We start from the raw sequence: 17,982 nt of genomic DNA, 5'->3' as shown, positions 1-17,982 counted from the left end.
TATTTTGAGGTAATTGTGGAGTCTCATGCAGTTTTAAGAATAATACAGAGGGATCCCTTGTACCTTTTTTCCACAATTTTCTATGATTGTAACATCTTGCAGAACTGTAGTACAATATCATAATCGTATATTGACATTGATACAAGACACCTATCATTCAGATTTCCCCAGTTTCACTTGTACCCATTTATGAATGTGTATATTTAGTTTTATGCAATTTTATTACCACCACAGTCAAGATGTGGAACAGTTCCATCACCACAAAGGTCCCTCATGTTGCTCCAGTATAGTCACACCTGCATCACTTCTGCTGAGACAGTACCCAACTTAACAGTTCATCCTATGATTTTTCAACTTTACAATGGTGCAAAAACATTCAGTAAAAACCGTACTTTGAATTTTGATCTTTTCCTAGGCTACTGATACGCCATACAGTTCTCTCATGATGCTGGGCGGTGACAGTGAGATGATTTTGCCCAAATGTAGGTGATCTGAGCACGTTTAAGGTAGGCTAGGCCAAAACTGTTATGTTCAGTAGCTTTAGGTGTATTAAATGCATTTTTGACTTAGATTTTGCAACTTATTATGGGTTTATCAGGATGTAATCCCATCATAAGTCAAATAGCATCAATATATTCTGAACCTTTTGTAAAATTATTTTAAAATGTTTTATTTGTCAAATTATACATGTAATATTTTTGTTTTTCTCTTCCCACGAACTTTAAATTGAAAGTCAAATAGTACTGTGGCTTTCAGTGAAAAGCAGCAATCTATTATTTACCCCTTCCCACCACTATGTCTCACTCCCAATAGGCAACTGCTTTAAACTTTTTAGTCTTTTTCTTGTATTTATTCCCATATATATATATTTAAAGATTTTATTTATTCAATTTAGAGAGGGGAGAGAGAGAGAGAGAGTGAAGGGGAAGGAGCAGGAAGCATCAACTCCCATGAATGCCTTGACCAGGCAAGCCTAGAGTTTTGAACCGGCAACCTCAGCGTTCCAGGTCGACGCTTTATTCACTGCGCCCTCACAGGCCAGGCCCCATATTTCTGAGTAATAAATAATATGCTCTTCTATTGTCCTCCCACTTTTATCAAATTCTCCTCATATAGTTATGACAAAATTTTAGATCAACTAGTACTCTTTATTATGTTAAGGATTGTTTATTATTCAGCCACTTAGTATACTGCTGTTATATTTTCTTGTACAATTTTAATTTTTTTCCAGGTTTTAATATCATTAATGACATTATTTTGGTTTGTTACTGTCTCTGTCACTAATGAATTCTTTCTTTCTTTCTTTTTTTTTTTTTTTGCATTTTTCTGAAGCTGGAAACAGGGAGAGACAGTCAGACAGATTCCCGCATGCACCCGACCGGGATTCACCTGGCATGCCCACCAGGGGGCGATGCTCTGCCCATCCTGGGCGTCGCCATGTTGCGACCAGAGCCACTCTAGCGCCTGAGGCAGAGGCCACAGAGCCATCCCCAGCGCCAAGAGAGAGACAGAGAGGAAGGCGTGGCGGAGGGGTGGAGAAGCAAATGGGCACTTCTCCTGTGTGCCTTGGCCGGGAATCGAACCCGGGTCCTCCGCACGCTAGGCTAATGAATTCTTTCAATCTCTCCAAAACAGATCTGTAAATCTTATAGTCAAACATACGGCAATGCTTAAGCAGTTACTTTCTTTTCCTTTTTTTAACCATTTCTTTCTTTTTTTTCCTTCTTACCATCCCCTTAAATATTCTAACCTAAGAAGATTGATGGCGCTTGACCAGACGGTGGCGCAGTGAATAGAGTGTCGGACTGGGATGCAGAGGACCCAGGTTCGAGACCCCGAGGTCGCCAGCTTAAGCGTGGCTCATCTGGTTTGAGCAAAAGCTCACCAGCTTAGACCCAAGGTTGCTGGCTCGAGCAAGGGGTTACTCGGTCTGCTGAAGGCCCACGGTCAAGGCACATATGAGAAAGCAATCAATGAACAACTAAGGTCTCCTAACGAAAAACTGGTGATTGATGCTTCTCATCTCTCTCCGTTCCTGTCTGTCTGTCCCTGTCTATCCCTCTCTCTGACTTTCTCTCTGTCCCTGTTTAAAAAAAAAAAAAAAAAAAAAAAGATTGATGGCATGATTTCTTTTTACCTTACATAAAGGACTTCTTTAGGACCAGGACCATGATCCAGCAATGCAGTTTTCTTGTTCATAGGTACTTACTACTTTATTTTATTTTTGGAAGTATAATGAGAATAAATTACATTAGTACACTAATTGTTAGTGTACAACTCGATATTCCCATATATAACCACCATAGTATTCAAGATACAAACATTTTCCGCACTCACCAGGTTTTCTCATGCTTCCTCAGTTACTGACCCCCTCCCAGACATGACCGCTTTTCCAACTTCTGTCAACTTTAATTCAGAGGTGTTTAAAATGTGGCGACTGGATGGTTTAAGGCTGATTGTCTGACTCGTCATACATTTTAGTATATATATGAGTGCTCTCAGGAGTTGATTATATCTAGAATACCTGATTTGTGGACTTGCCCTATTTTGGGAAGCAGCTGGGTGTGGATGAGACTGTTTGAAGGCTAAGAGAATAGTCAGGAGCAATTAGGCATTTAAGAAATGTGAGGACTGTTATGTTTTGTTATCTTCCCCCTAGACTCTTGTTGAATCTGCATTCTTTATTTATTTATTTATTCATTCATTTTAGAGAGGAGAGAGAAAGAGAGAGAGAGAGAGAGAGAAAGGGAGGAGCAGCAGGAGCATCAACTCCCATATGTGCCTTGACCAGGCAAGCCCAGGGTTTTGAACCAGCGACCTCAGCATTCCAGGTTGAGGCTTTATCCACTGTGCCACCACAGGTCAGGCAGAATCTGCATTCTTTATCCTAGAGAGAGGAATCCATCCTGTGTTCTAGTAGTTTGAGGATTGACAGATAATTGAGACAGTTTATAGTGACAGTTCAAGCTGAAGTAAGAATAGATGTGGCAGCCTACTCACTGTTATGATTCTATGCATGGAGGAAAGCAGTGTTTGTTCATTCATTCATTCATTCATTTATTTTGTGTTTTGTTTTTTTTTTTTGTTTTTTTTTCTCCCATTTTTCTGAAGCTGGAAACGGGGAGAGACAGTCAGACAGACTCCCGCATGCACCCGACCGGGATCCACCCAGCACGCCCACCATGGGGCGACGCTCTGCCCACCAGGGGGCGATGCTCTGCCCATCCTGGGCGTCGCCATATTGCGACCAGAGCCACTCTAGCGCCTGAGGCAGAGGCCACAGAGCCATCCCCAGCGCCCGGGCCATCTTTGCTCCAGTGGAGCCTTGGCTGCGGGATGGGAAGAGAGAGACAGAGAGGAAAGCGCGGCGGAGGGGTGGAGAAGCAAATGGGCACTTCTCCTGTGTGCCCTGGCCGGGAATCGAACCCGGGTCCTCCGCATGCTAGGCCGATGCTCTACTGCTGAGCCAACCAGCCAGGGCCACATTCATTTATTTTGTATTTCTCCGAAGTTAGAAGCGGGGAGGCAGTCAGACAGACTCCCGCATTCCCACATGCACCCGACCGACCAGGATCCACCTGGCATGCTCACCCGGGGGCAATGCCCTGCCCATCTGGGGCGTTGCCCCGCTGCAGCCAGAGCCATTCTAGTGGCTGAGGTGGAGGCCTTGGAGCCATCCTCAGCGCAGGGGCCAACCTTGCTGCAGTGGAGCCCTGGCTGTGGGGGGGGGGAGAAGAGAGAGACAGAGAGAAAGGAGAAGGGGAAGGTTGGAGAAGCAGATGGGCACCTCTCCTGTCTGCCTTGACTGGGAATCAAACCCGAGACTTCACACGCCAAGGCCGATTCTCTACCACTGAGCCAACAGGCCAGGGTAGTTCACTCATTTATTGACAAAAATATTTGAGGGCAGACTGTGAACCAAATACTGTTCTTTGAATACAGTGGTAAACAAGGTGCTTGCAGTCTGGTGGTGCAAACAAATATTAAATCATCACACATTGAGGCCCTGGCCGGTTGGCTCAGCGGTAGAGCGTCGGCCTAGCGTGCGGAGGACCCGGGTTCGATTCCCGGCCAGGGCACACAGGAGAAGCACCCATTTGCTTCTCCACCCCTCCGCCGCGCTTTCCTCTCTGTCTCTCTCTTCCCCTCCCGCAGCCAGGGCTCCATTGGAGCAAAGATGGCCCGGGTGCTGGGGATGGCTCTGTGGCCTCTGCCTCAGGCGCTAGAGTGGCTCTGGTCGCAACATGGCGACGCCCAGGATGGGCAGAGCATCGCCCCCTGGTGGGCAGAGCATCGCCCCTGGTGGGCGTGCCGGGTGGATCCCGGTCGGGCGCATGCGGGAGTCTGTCTGACTGTCTCTCCCTGTTTCCAAGCTTCAGAAAAATGAAAAAAAAAAAAAAATCATCACACATTGAGAGGTGCATGGGGAGTGTCTTTCAGGTAAAGGCCATGAAGCATTAAGATGGGAGTGGGGGCCCTGGCCGATTGGCTCAGCGGTAGAGCGTTGGCCTGGCGTGCGGGGGACCCGGGTTTGATTCCCAGCCAGGGCACATAGGAGAGGCGCCCATTTGCTTCTCCACCCCCCCCCCCTTCCTCTCTGTCTCTCTCTTCCCCTCCCACAGCCAAGGCTCCATTGGAGCAAAGATGGCCCGGGCGCTGGGGATGGCTCCTTGGCCTCTGCCCCAGGCGCTAGAGTGGCTCTGTTCGCGGCAGAGTGACGCCCCGGAGGGGCAGAGCATCGCCCCCTGGTGGGCAGAGCATTGCCCCTGGTGGGCGTGCCAGGTGGATCCCAGTTGGGCACATGCGGGAGTCTGTCTGTCTCTCCCCGTTTCCAGCTTCAGAAAAAAAAAAAAAAAAGATGGGAGTGGGGTGCAGAAGACAGAGTGTGGCCGTGAGGCAATGCTGGAGAAGTAGAGATGGCTTAGATATTCTTTTTTTTTTTTTTTTAAATATCTGATTCTTTTTTTTTTTTAATTTTTTTTTTTACTTTATTTATTCATTTTTAGAGAGGAGAGAGAGACAGAGAGGGAGAGAGAGACAGAGAGAGAGAAGTGGGGAGGAGCTGGAAGCATCAACTCCCATATGTGCCCTGACCAGGCAAGCCCAGGGTTTCGAACCGGCGACCTCAGCATTTCCAGGTCGACGCTTTATCCACTGCGCCACCACAGGCCAGGCGGCTTAGATATTCTTAAGGATGTACTATATACTTGTGGATTTCACCGTTTTCTGTGGCTAGTCTAATGGTGTATGTTATCTTTTTTTTTTTTTTTAACAGAGACAGAGAGAGAGAGTCAGAGGGCTAGATAGGGACAGACAGGAATGAACAGAGATGAGAAGCATCAATCATCAGTTTTTCGTTGCGACACCTTAGTTGTTCATTGATTGCTTTCTCATATGTGCCTTGACCGGGGGGCTATAGCAGACTGAGTAAACTCTTGCTCAAGCCAGCGACCTTGGGTCCAAGCTGGTGAGCTTTTGCTTAGATCAGATGAGCCCGCGCTCAAGCTGGAGACCTTGGGGTCTTGAACCTGGGTCTTCCGCATCCCAGTCGGATGCTTGATCCACTGCGCCACCGCCTGGTCAGGCGGTGTATGTTATCTTTTGATAGAGATGTTTTCTTTGCTCTTTAGAGTTACTATATGATAGTAGTTCTTGTGTAAGACATTTTGGTCTAGTATTTAGAAAGTGAAGGTAATTCCTGTATTTCTTGAAAAATGCTTAAGTTTTTCTTTTTCTCTTTTGCCTTTGAACTTGCCTCATTCCCTATTTTTGAAATGAGGAGAGTGAGATACAGAAAAGCTTTGATACACTTTTGTATGGAAGGCTAATTTCTTAGATCTCATGATTCCTAGCTATTTCCAATGTTCACTTTTTTTCTGAGAAGTTGACATACCTCTTTCTTTTTAAAAGTAAGCACAGAAAGCTTACTTTTAGGAATAAGAACTAAATTATAAATGGCTACATAGCCCTCATTATTAGGGGAGGGAGAATGATGGACTTCTTGATTTAAAAAACTTTTTTTTAAAGAGACAGAGAGAGGGATAGATAGGGACAGACAGACAGGAATGGAGAGAGATGAGAAGCATCAATCATCTGTTTTTTCATTGCAACACCTTAGTTGTTCATTGATTGCTTTCTCATATGTGCCTTGACCGTGGGCCTTCAGCAGACCAAGTAACCAGCGACCCTGGGTCCAAGCTGCTGAGCTTTGCTCACACCAGGTGAGCCCATGCTCAAGCTGACAAGCTCAGGGTCTCGAACCTGGGTCCTTCCGCATCCCAGTCTGACGCTCCATCCACTGTGCCACCGCCTGGTCAGGCTAAAAATTGTTATTATTGATTTTAGAGAGTGAGGATGCGGGGGAATTATTTATGCATTTATTGATTGATTCTTGTAAGTGCCCAGACCGGGGATTGAACCTGCAGCATTGGTGTATCAAAGCAACACTCTGACCAACTTAGCTACCTGACCAGGGCACTTTATTGTTTACTTTAGATGATCTTGGCCTACTCACACATAGGCCTTGGTAGGGATTTTCTCTGTGGACTAGTTCCACCAAACAAATCCTTATAGAATTGGGATTGAGTTGTCTACATATTCAGCATGTTGTTCAGCCTGTTGTGAGTGGTATGCTGGCACAGAACAGTATCAACAAACACCAAAGCTCTAAACCTAAGCCCTGTTGAATAGTCCTGGTGGAAGTGTCACTTGCTTATGTGAAATGAAACAGGTCAAGCTTCATAATCTTTGAGAATAGCAATCTGTGAGGGCCTTGAAACTATTCATGAACTTGAACAGTGGTGGCACAGTGGATAGAGTGTTGACCTGGGACACCGAGGTCCCAGGTTTGAGACTCCAAGGTTGCTGGCTTGAATGTAGGCTCACCAGCTTGAGCGTGGGGTCATTCACATGATCCCATGGTCTGTGGCTTGAGCCCAAGGCCATTGGCTTGATTGAAGCCCCCAGGTTAAGGCACATATGAGAAGGAATCAGTGAACAACTAACTTGCCACAACTAGGAGGTGATGCTTATTATCTCTCTCCTTTCTTCTCTCTCTTGCTTGCTAAAAACAAAACAAAACAAAAAAGGAACAAAACTGTTCATGAGCCTGACCAGGCAGTGGCGCAGTGGATAGAGCGTCGGACTGGGATGCCGAGAACCCAGGTTCGAGACCCCGAGGTTGCCAGCTTGAGCGTGGGCTCATCTGGTTTGAGCAAAAAGCTCACCAGCTTGGACCAAAGGTCACTGGCTCGAGCAAGGGGTTACTTGATCTTCTTTTTTTTTTTATTTTTTATTTTTTTATTATTTTTATTTATTATCCATTTCAGAGGAGAGAGAGAAAGAGAGAGAGAGAAAGAGAGAAAGGGGGGAGGAGCAGGAAGCATCAACTCCCATATGTGCCTTGACCGGGCAAGCCCAGGGTTTTGAACCAGCAACCTCAGTGTTCCAGGTCGACGCTTGATCCACTGTGCCACCACAGGTCAGACACTTGATCTTCTGAAGACCCACGGTCAAGGCACATATGAGAAAGCAATCAATGAACAACTAAGGTGTCGCAATGCGCAACGAAAAACTAATGATGCTTCTCATCTCTCTGTTCCTGTCTGTCTGTCCCTCTCTCTGACTCTCTCTCTGTCTCTGTAAAAAACAAACAAACAAAAAAATTGTTCATGAGATGCAGCATATAAACACTCAGAGACTGAGAGATGTCACGCTTTTACTTTTATGTCCTTAGGTGACACATGGTCAGATGAACCCTATTGAATTGGATCTCTCTTCTCAAATTGGCACTGTTAGTCTGTTCTTTATCTGATCCCCATTGGTGATATAAGCTGAGAGCTATGGTACTTGAGGAGATGACACAGTTCCTTTGTTACAGTAATTAATGTAATAAATTAAGGGAGAGACCCAAAGGAAAAGTTGATTGTTTCTTGTTAGAGCCCTAGGTGGAAATTGAGTTGATTAGCGAGCTCCTGTGAAGCGTGGCAGGTGGAGAGGGAGATGCCTGTTCTTCCAGCTGGGTAAGCTCAGCATCTCTGAGGATGGTTTACATGTTGTACTAGCCTCACCTGAGGTTGGCTAAGTACAAAGTGATTTCAAGGTAGCATCTGGAATTCAGGGAAAATAGTATGATATGGTTTTCTTCTAAGAACCTTGCTGTATCCCATTAGTTTATTGACAGTTCCCTGGACATCAAACCTTTGAATCTCACAGAATTTAGAATTGAAGGCCTGTCCTGTCAGTGTGGTCAACATACTAGTGGATTGGAACAGTTGGTGAAGAGATAGTGCTGATTAAAACCATGAGCCTTTAGATTAGTACCTGGGCACTGAGAGATTTTTGAAGCAAAATGGAATTTTTTTTTATCAGTCACTATACTATAGAGCAGGGGTCCCCAAACTACGGCCCGCGGGTCGCATGCGGCCCCCTGAGGCCATTTATCCGGCCCCCACTGCACTTCCGGAAGGGCACCTCTTTCATTGGTGGTCAGTGAGAGGAGCATAGTTCCCATTGAAATACTAGTCGGTTTGTTGATTTAAATTTACTTGTTCTTTATTTTAAATATTGTATTTGTTCCTGTTTTGTTTTTTTACTTTAAAATAAGATATGTGCAGTGTGCATAGGGATTTGTTCATAGTTTTTTTATGGTCCAGCCCTCCAACGGTCTGAGGGACAGTGAACTGACCCCCTGTGTAAAAAGTTTGGGGACCCCTGCTATAGAGTTTTATGAGCCACACATAAAGGGAATACCATAAAGGTAGAACACAGACCACTGAATTCATTGAAGAAGAAAGGATGGTCATTTTCTTTCATAGAATTCAAATGAATATCAGTACTACCTATAATTTAATTTGTAAAAAATATTTTTAAACATTTTTTAATATCTTAGATGCTTTCTACAACGTATAACTTGAAACATCTCTTTAAGTTCTCACTAGAACATTATGAGAATATAGGTTATTTTATACTTCTGAGTTGTCTTCTGTTTTTTAGTTTTGTATTCTCATAATATGCTTAGAATCATGATGGATTCTCCTTCCATTTTATAATGAAAAAAATTAATATTTAATGAAGAACTTGGCTGCAATCTGGCTATGGTCAATGGAAATTTGAGTCCAGAAATCACATCTCTTGATTCTAAGTTCCGTGTGCTCTTTTTCCTACACCATGCTGCTACATTCCTGAGTAGAGCATTTTTTTTCCTTTGTTCATACAGCTTTTAGAGGGAACTATCTAGCCTGACAGATACCCTCACATCCAAATGTATATGACCTTTGTGGTTCCAAGCAGATTACACACAGCTGTCATTTGCTCGGGTCCAAGCCTATAAGAAGATTGATTTAAAACCTGTAAGGCAGAGGTCTCAAACTCAACTCAGCATGTGGGCCGCAGAGCAAGATCACAGCCGTTCAGCGGGCCGCACTAGGTCTACAAAAGGCAACTGTTACACAACACTTTTCTCACTGCAGTTGAAAACAAAAAAAAATCAGTACAAGCACAATCGTACATGCAGTTTACTCAGTGTCACAAAACGACCAGAAACTGTAGTTCGCATCACAACTGCTGTTAACTAAGCTAATATCTAGCTAGGATGCTAGAGAAATGAAAAATACAAGTAGGCCCCTAGGCTTACTTAATTTTATCCAAAATATTTTTTATTTTTTTTTTTCATTTTTCTGAAGCTGGAAACGGGGAGAGACAGTCAGACAGACTCCCGCATGCGCCCGACCGGGATCCACCCGGCACGCCCACCATGGGGCGATGCTCTGCCCACCAGGGGGCGATGCTCTGCCCCTCTGGGGCGTCGCCATGTTGTGACCAGAGCCACTCTAGCGCCTGAGGCAGAGGCCACAGAGCCATCCCCAGCGCCCGGGCCATCTTTGCTCCAATGGAGCCTTAGCTGCGGGAGGGGAAGAGAGAGACAGAGGAAAGCGCGGCGGAGGGGTGGAGAAGCAAATGGGCGCTTCTCCTGTGTGCCCTGGTCGGGAATTGAACCCGGGTCCTCCGCACGCTAGGCCGACGCTCTACCGCTGAGCCAACCGGCCAGGGTATCCAAAATATTTTGAACTTCGTGGATTAGTCTGCGGGCCGCACAAAATTGTTCGGCGGGCCGCATGCGGCCCGCGGGCCTCGAGTTTGAGACCCCTGCTGTAAGGAGATCTGGCTGGATAGTTTGGGTGGTGGCATCATTCTGAGATGCAGAGGTTGCCAGTTCGATCTCTGTTCTCTCTCTCTCCCTTTCTCTCTAAAATCAGTAAATAAATTTTTTAAACAAAACCATAAGGAGAAGTGATGACAGATAAATTAACAATAGAGCAATATTGGACAACTTGCTACTTAGACCATATTATTTGTGGATAGTTAGCAATTAAAGAGAATCCTGTCTTTGAAACCCTCTAGGTTGGATACAGAGCTCTATCTGAGTGGAAAGACAAGTACTATTCTTACTTGCACTTAAGTAAGGGCAGTTGCTGCTTTTGTCCTCTCGCCAGGGCAGAGACCTCACATGAGGACTACCCTCCCCCCTTTTTTAGCCTTGTTCATTCTTGAGTGTTGTGATGTATGGCATGTTACCTAGGAAAGCAATTAATGACCTGAAATGGTGATTACAAACCAGCCTGTGGGCTGGGAGTTTGAGAGATTGAGTTGAGTTCTAGAATAGAAACTAGAATTTGAACTTCTGTCTTTATAGGTACAGGGTATGGGGAATGATTGTCATGACCTAGCTTGGTCCCCATAGAGAGGAGATCAGGTGCAAGAACAAGGCACAAATGGTGCTGACAAGGAATTCCAGAGTCTTGTGGTCCTAAGTAGGGAAGTGGAGTATAATTAGCAGGAGAGAAGAGAGAGGAAAATATTTACAGAAGTTTTTGCAGATTGGAAGTGCCTTGTGTTCTCTGTAAGGTGTTGGTCCTCCTGATTCTGCACTTTCTCTGCCATGGAAACATGAGGTCAGTGCTTTTCATTTCCAGCTAGCATGTTAGTTGCCCTACCTCCTGGGGTTAAACATCTCTGCAATGACCTGTCAGAGAGTTGATTATTAGCTGTGTAAAGCCCGGGATGCTGTAGGGAGCAGATGGGAAGTGGTTTGGCTGCTGCAGCCAATCTGATTAAAGAATCCTTGGCAATTTTACAGTGTGTCTTTGGAAATGTACCACCAAAGTTTCTATGAAGTCTGCTGGGTTTGGAAAGCCAGATTTCTGAAAAGTCACCTGGTTGAAAGTGGTATTTATGAAAACTCTTAACACCCTCAAAAATAGGACAGTGGTTCTGTAAAGAACATCAGTACTACTAAAGATCAGTCCTCATACTGTGTTTTCCTTGCATTCTGGTCATTCAGAAATTCTGGGTACTTTTCTCATGAGGAAAATACTTTTTCATAGCTACATTAATAGAATTACAGATTTGGAAAAGGCTTTAGTTATGTTCAGACTACCCTTACCATTCATAGAGGAATTCTTTTTTAAAAAAGATTTTATTTATTGATTTTAGAGGGGGGAAGGGAGAGAGCAAGGTGGAGAGGAGATGGGAGAGAGGAGCAGAAAGCATCAACTCATAGTTTCTTCTCATATGTGTCTTTACCGTGCAAGCCCAGGGTTTCAAACTGGTGTTCCAGATTGACACTTTATCCACTACACCATCACAAGTCAGGCAATAGAGGAATTCTTTATGTAATTTGATTGACAGGTGACTATGCTTTTCCTGCCCAGTACTACTTTCAGTGATAATGCTATGGCTTCATTAAGCATTGTGGGTCATTGTTCAAACTCTCAGGTTATTAAATTTTTTCCTGAGTTAAACATCTTCCTGTAACTTCTACTCCCTGGTCCTGTTTCTACCCTTAACATCACAGAATAAATTTCTTTCTTCCATGTTACAATCATCATATAATTAGAGCTAACCAGGCTGTTTCCCTCTGTATTATAGTTAAAGCTAACCAGGCTGTTTCTCTCCATATTCTTTCCAGACTAAAGAATATACCAGTTTATAACACCTTTTCTCTTATGAAATGGTTCTGGTCTTTGACTACATATTCTTCTAGAGATCCCTCCATTTAGTGACTATCTCACTTTAGAGGTTGACCTGGAAATGAGCACCGACTCTTCACCTCCAGTTCCTTCTTGAGAAGTAGCACAATTAAAAAATAATAATAATGGCAATATCTCATGCTTACTAGACAAAAACAAAATAATTACAAGAATTATTCAAATTTATGCTATACTAAACTGACTTGAGTGCTTCAGATAATTTTAACAAGGTGGATGTATATGTATTCTTACATAACTGAAAGTCTACTGCCTTTACACATGACAACCTGATTCAGTGTAAGACTCCAGATTAACAACTTGTTCTCTTAAAAATTTTGTAGAGGCCTGACCTGTGGTGGCGCAGTGGATAAAGCGTCGACCTGGAAATGCTGAGGTCGCCGGTTCAAAACCCTGGGCTTGCCTGGTCAAGGCACATATGGGAGTTGATGCTTTCAGCTCCTCCCCCCTTCTCTCTCTCTCCTCTCTGTCTCTCTCTATCTCCCTCTCTCTCTCCTCTCTAAAATGAATAAATAAATAAATAAAAATTAAAAAAAAATTTTGTAGATTTTTTTCATTTTCTTTTAACATTTGATATTGCAGAGCAGTCTGAGGTTGGCCCAGTTTTTGTCCTTTCTAAAGGAAGATAGAATTTTTTTCTTGTCTCCATATGACATCAGCCAGTACAGCAAAGAACTGTCAGATTGTGCACTAACATTTTTATGTACTTTATATTCTTTCCTTTACATATACCTCAGAGTCTCTCTTCTATTACCATTCTGCTTCCTAGAGGAAGGGTTTTTTTTTTTTTTTTTTTAGAGGAAGGTCTTTTGAAAGTGTTATTGTTTTTTTCAAGGATATGTAAACATGGGGTTATCTTAATGGTTAAATCACACAATAATGATAGTGCAGCTCTAGAGGAAAGTTGGTAAGCCTTAGATCAAGGGTCCCCAAACTGCGGCCCATGGGCCACATGCCCTGAGGCCATTTATCCAGCCCTCGCTGCACTTCCGGAAGGGGCACCTTTTTCATTGGTGGTCAGTGAGAGGAGCATAGTTCCCTTTGAAATACTGGTCAGATGAACAGACACTTCTCCCAGGAAGAAATACAAATGGCCAACAGATATATGAAAAGATGCTCATCTTCTTTAGTTATTAGAGAAATGCAAATCAAAACTGTAATGAGATACCACCTCACACCTGTTAGAATAGCTATTATTAACAAGACAGGTAATAACAAATGTTGGAGAGACTGTGGAGAAAAAGGAACCCTCATACACTGTTGGTGGGAATGTAAAGTAGTACAACCATTATGGAAGAAAGTATGGTGGTTCCTCAAAAAACTGAAAATAGAATTACCTTATGACCCAGCAATCCCTCTACTGGGTATATACCCCCAAAACTCAGAAACATTGATACGTAAAGACACATGCAGCCCCATGTTCATTGCAGCATTGTTCACAGTGGCCAGGACATGGAAACAACCAAAAAGCCTGTCAATAGATGACTGGATAAAGAAGATGTGGCACATATACACTATGGAATACTACTCAGCCATAAGAAATGATGACATCGGATCATTTACAGCAAAATGGTGGGATCTTGATAACATTATACGAAGTGAAATAAGTAAATCAGAAAAAACCAGGAACTGCATTATTCCATACGTAGGTGGGACATAAAAGTGAGACTAAGAGACATTGATGATAAGAGTGTGGTGGTTACGGGGGGAGGGGGGAGAGAGAAAGGGGGAGGGGGGAGGGGCACAAAGAAAACTAGATAGAAGGTGAGAGAGGACAATCTGACTTTGGGTGATGGGTATGCAACATAATTGAATGACAAGATAACCTGGACATTTATCTTTGAATATATGTATCCTGATTTATTAATGTTGCCACCTTAAAAATAAAATTATTAAAAAAAATACTGGTCAGTTTATTGATTTAAATTTACTTGTTCTTTATTTTAAATATTGTATTTGTTCCCGTTTTGTTTTTTTTACTTTAAAATAAGATAATGTGCAGTGTGCATAGGGATTTGTTCATAGTGGTGTTTTTTTTTAATTAATGGGTGACATTGATAAATCAGGGTACATATGTTCAGAGAAAACATCTCTAGGTTATTTTGACATTTGATTATGCTGCATTCCCATCACCCAAAGTCCAATTGTCTTCCGTCACCTTCTAACTGGTTTTCTTTGTGCCCCTCCCCTCCCCCAACCCTCTCAATCTCCTCCCCCCCCTGTAACCCCCACACTCTTGTCCATGTCTCTGAGTCTCATTTTTATGTCCCACCTCTGTATGGAATCATACAGTTTTTAGTTTTTTCTGATTTACTTATTTCGTTCAGTATAATGTTATCAAGGTCCATCCATGTTGTTGTAAATGATCCGATGTCATCATTTCTTTTTTTTTTTTTTTTTTTACAGAGGCAGAGATAGACAGGGACAGACAGACAGGAACGGAGAGAGATGAGAAGCATCAATCATCAGTTTCTCATTGCGCATTGCGACTTCTTAGTTGTTCATTGATTGCTTTCTCACATGTGCCTTGACCACTGGCCTTCAGCAGACCGAGTAACCCACTGCTGGAGCCAGTGACCTTGGGTCCAAGCTGGTGAGCTCTTTGCTCAAGCCAGATGAGCCCCCGCCCAAGCTGGCGACCTCAGGGTCTCGAACCTGGGTCCTTCCGCATCCCAGTCTGACGCTTTATCCACTGCGCCACCACCTGGTCAGGCTGATGTCATCATTTCTTATGGCTGAGTAGTATTCCATAGTATATATGTATCGAAGCTTTTTTTTTTTTTTTGTATTTTTCTGAAGCTGGAAACGGGGAGAGACTGTCAGACAGACTCCCGCATGCACCCGACCGGGATCCACCCGGCACGCCCACCAGGGGCGATGCTCTGCCCACCAGGGGGCGATGCTCTACCCCTCTAGGGCGTTGCTCTGCTGCGACCAGAGCCACTGTAGCGCCTGGGGCAGAGGCCAAGGAGCCATCCCCAGCGCCCGGGCCATCTTTGCTCCAATGGAGCCTTGGCTGTGGGAGGGGAAGAGAGAGACAGAGAGGAAGGAGGGGGGGGTGGAGAAGCAAATGGGTGCTTCTCCTATGTCCCCTGGCCGGGAATTGAACCCGGGTTCCCCACACACCAGGCTGACGTTCTACTGCTGAGCCAACTGGCCAGGGCTATCGAAGCTTTTTAATCTACTCATCCACTGATGGACACTTGGGCTGTTTCCAGATCTTCGCTATTGTCATATTTTTTTTATAGTCCGGCCCTCCAATGGTCTGAGGGACAGTGAACTGGCCTCCTGTGTAAAAAGTTTGGGGACCCCTGCTTTAGATGAATATGGTTATGCTCTAAGCCTAGCCACAATTGCAAAGGTTGCTGAGGTCATAAATTATGATGTTGGTAAGAACTATGCTTTAATACTCCTCTATAGGGCAGATTCAGTTGGTATTCTCTTTTCTAGATATGTTCTCTGCCCTTCATAATAGAATTATTTTAAGTACCATGTTCCACTGTCTTATTCACTGTCTTACTCGCTGTTGTATTCCCAGCTCTTAGTGCCTGGCACACAGTAGGCAATTAACACCAATTTTTTTGACTGAATGAACAAATAAGTACTTCACTACTATATTTCATAGAGGGTAAGTTATTTTTTTTAATTCAGTGAGAGGAAAGGAGGCAGAGACAGACTCCTGCATGCGCCCCAACTGGGATCCACCTAGCAAGCCCACTAGGGGTGATACTCTGCCCATCTGGGGCCATTGCTCCATTGCTCCAACCGAGCTTTTCTTAGTTCCTGAGGCTGAGGCCATGGAGCCATCCTCAGCGCCCAGGGCCAACTGCTCTAATCAAGCCATGGCTGCAGGAAGGGTAGAGAGAGAGATAAGTGAGAGGGGGAGGAGTAGAGAAGCAGATGGTTGCTTCTCCCATGTTCCCTGACCGGAAATTGAACCCCGGATGTCCACACACTGGCTGCGCTCTATCACTGTGCCAGCTGGCCAGGGCCAAGGTTAAGTCTTATGTAGTGTTGAGAATTCCCAACATTTTACTTAAAATTTCTTTAGAATTCTAGATCATTTTTAGAGAGATTTCTCTGACTCTCCAAGAATTAAGTTTCCTTTACCTTGTAGGTGGCATTTTTTTCATAGGACCTACATTGTGTTCCCCTACCACAGGCACACTTTTTGCTCATCCTTCTATGAAATAAGATCTATGTAGACTTGATGCCAGCAGTGTTTGCTTACTGTTGGCACTAAGCTTTACTTGGGTAAAGGATTATTTTCTTCTCAGATCTATAGTTAAATGGTGGATTAATGTACACACTTTTCTTTTTAAATCCCTATTGCTAGCAGGCATTCACTTGGTACAGCTCTGCTCTCCTAGGTGACATCTTCTCTTGTAACTGCACTCTGGCTCTTTGACACTGTCCTGAGAGAGAAGGTGAAAAAGTACAATTTGTATGGTCTCTGTCCTATCTGTAGCATTTACCCATTAAAAATCCACTTAGTAGAATTCATTGTGCCACCACTGGTTTGCTCTTCCTGCTCTGTTATGAGAATTATTTTCTAAATGGATATAGAAAGATGGTGGACAGGGCAGTGAGCAAGAGTAGAACTCTGGCTTTATCATAAAGTACTACTGGGATGGTATACAGTGTGTCCATAAAGTCATGGTGCACTTTTGACCGGTCACAGGAAAGCAACAAAAGAAGATAGAAATGTGAAATCTGCACCAAAGAAAAGGAAAACTCGCCCAGTTTCATACCTATCCAGTGCAGTTCAATGTGGGCTCATGCACAGATTTTTTAGGGTTCCTTAGGTAGCTATCCCGTATAGCCTCTACAGACAAGTCACTGACTGATGGCCTACCAGAACGGGGTTTCTCCACCAAACTGCCAGTTTCCTTCAACTGCTTATCCCACCAAGTAATGTTATTCCTATGTGGTGGCGCTTTGTTATAAACGCGCCGATATTCACGTTGCACTTTGGTCACGGATTTGAATTTAGCGAGCCACAGAACACACTGAACTTTCCTCTGTACCGTCCACATCTCGACTGGCATGGCCGTGGGCTGCTCCGCTGTATACACGGTGTTACGTCATCATCTGTGCATGTACATATGCTGCCACATCATCCTACAGAAACTAGGAGGGTTTTCCTTTTATTTGGTGCAGATTTCACATTTCTACCACCTTTTGCTGCTTTCCTGTGACCGGTCAAAAGTGCACCATGACTTTACGGACACAAAAGTCCTCAGGTCTCATGAGTTAAGGAACTGGAGAGCTATAAATTGCCTTTTTTACTCCCTCCCACCACCTCTTTAGCCAATGCATTTCATGTGGTGAGGCCAATACAGTGCCATCAATCTTATACAAGATTGTAGAGAGTTATCCCACATTCTGGTGTTAGGTTTTCAGTTGTTTTAGTAGTTCAGTTATTTATTTATTTATTTTTTAATTATTTTTATTTATTCATTTTAGAGAAGAGAGAGAAAGAAAGAGAGAAGGGGGGAGGAGCAGGAAGCATCAACTCCCATTTGTGCCTTGACCGGGCAAGCCCAGGGTTTTGAACCAGCGACCTCAGCATTCCAGGTCGACGCTTGATCCACTGCACCACCACAGGTCAGGCCTAGTAGTTCAGTTATTGATAGGGTAAAACCTTTTTTTTTTTTTTTGGTTTGTGTACAGTGTATTTTCACAGGTACTTTAGTGGGTGGTGGAAAGGCCATATTGAATTCTGCTATTGGGATATAATTTGAAATCTAGAGTTTAATAAGGCTGATTTAACTGAACTTAAATTGATTAATTGAGGCTTCTCACTGAGAATATCTCTTTTAGTTTTAGTTTTTGTCTCCTGTCCTGATTTATTTTTCCCTCTTCTGCTTGCTTTTTTATTTGTATTTACTCATAATTAGATACCTCACCCCCAATAGGAAAATAACAAAGAATC

General features: G+C 43.8%; 1 protein-coding gene across 3 annotated transcripts in view; it reads left to right on the top strand.

Moving 5' to 3' along the window:
- The window catches only part of ZNF609 (zinc finger protein 609), a 287,347-nt gene that overhangs the window by 18,803 nt on the left and 250,562 nt on the right, over window positions 1–17,982 (top strand). Inside the window, exon 2 of one of the 3 annotated variants that reach the window (XM_066273988.1) lies at window positions 17,514–17,654. The exons of the other annotated variants lie outside the window; for them this stretch is intronic. The gene's annotated coding sequence lies outside the window, so the exon portion shown is untranslated. The remainder of the gene's footprint in view (window positions 1–17,513; window positions 17,655–17,982) is intronic. 3 annotated transcript variants of the gene reach the window in all.

Source organism: Saccopteryx bilineata, chromosome 4, assembly GCF_036850765.1.
Source record: "Saccopteryx bilineata isolate mSacBil1 chromosome 4, mSacBil1_pri_phased_curated, whole genome shotgun sequence".
NCBI classification, from domain to species: Eukaryota; Metazoa; Chordata; class Mammalia; order Chiroptera; family Emballonuridae; genus Saccopteryx; species Saccopteryx bilineata.
This window is presented reverse-complemented; position numbering and strand designations above follow the sequence as displayed.